Raw genomic sequence first — 600 nt, 5'->3', positions numbered from 1 at the left:
CCCCTCGTGAGTAGGATTAAGGCATGTAGCGGTCTATCTATAGGGATGGCTTCGAGAGAGTAGCCAGGGATAGTTGGCGTGGTCAGACACCATCGCCCACGCACAGCTTCTTTTATTTGTTTGATGCGGCTTAATATCAAACTACCGCATTATATGGATGAAAAGGGGAAAAAAACAATAATTATATTTACCTGTACAGTATATAGTAATATACACTATGTAAAGTGCTAAACGTATTTATTTTCACCGATACCGAAAACAATCGACGATCGGCTACTCTTACAGCGCGTTTCGGAAACCATTACAAAAGTTTCATGTTTTCCCCTCGTGTTCTTGAGCCTTGGTTGTTTACACTCTTTTCTATCTCGACACACAGCGAAAATGTCTCTGTTACAACCTCTATTTTTTTTCTTTCGCGATTTTCTTTACGATACTGCATCCAAGTCTTCACTTAAGAATGCATTGCCATTAAAATCTGTGGATTGTTATTACTTGTGCCTGACTGACACTGTGATGCCACGAACGATCGCTTTTGACCTAAATTTATTATTTCCTTTTATCACCGTCCGTTTCATCTATATACTGCAAGTAAATATAATT

The 600-nt window shown here is 38.8% G+C and overlaps 1 protein-coding gene across 1 annotated transcript in view; it reads right to left on the bottom strand.

Annotated features, from left to right (window-relative positions):
- The window catches only part of LOC119585702 (chloride channel protein 2-like), a gene marked incomplete in the record, with an annotated part of 67,264 nt that overhangs the window by 19,564 nt on the left and 47,100 nt on the right, over positions 1-600 (bottom strand).

Source organism: Penaeus monodon, chromosome 20 (genome assembly GCF_015228065.2).
Source record: "Penaeus monodon isolate SGIC_2016 chromosome 20, NSTDA_Pmon_1, whole genome shotgun sequence".
NCBI classification, from domain to species: domain Eukaryota; kingdom Metazoa; phylum Arthropoda; class Malacostraca; order Decapoda; family Penaeidae; genus Penaeus; species Penaeus monodon.
The sequence above is the reverse complement of the archived record's forward strand: the minus strand, read 5'-3'. Positions and strand labels throughout refer to the sequence as shown.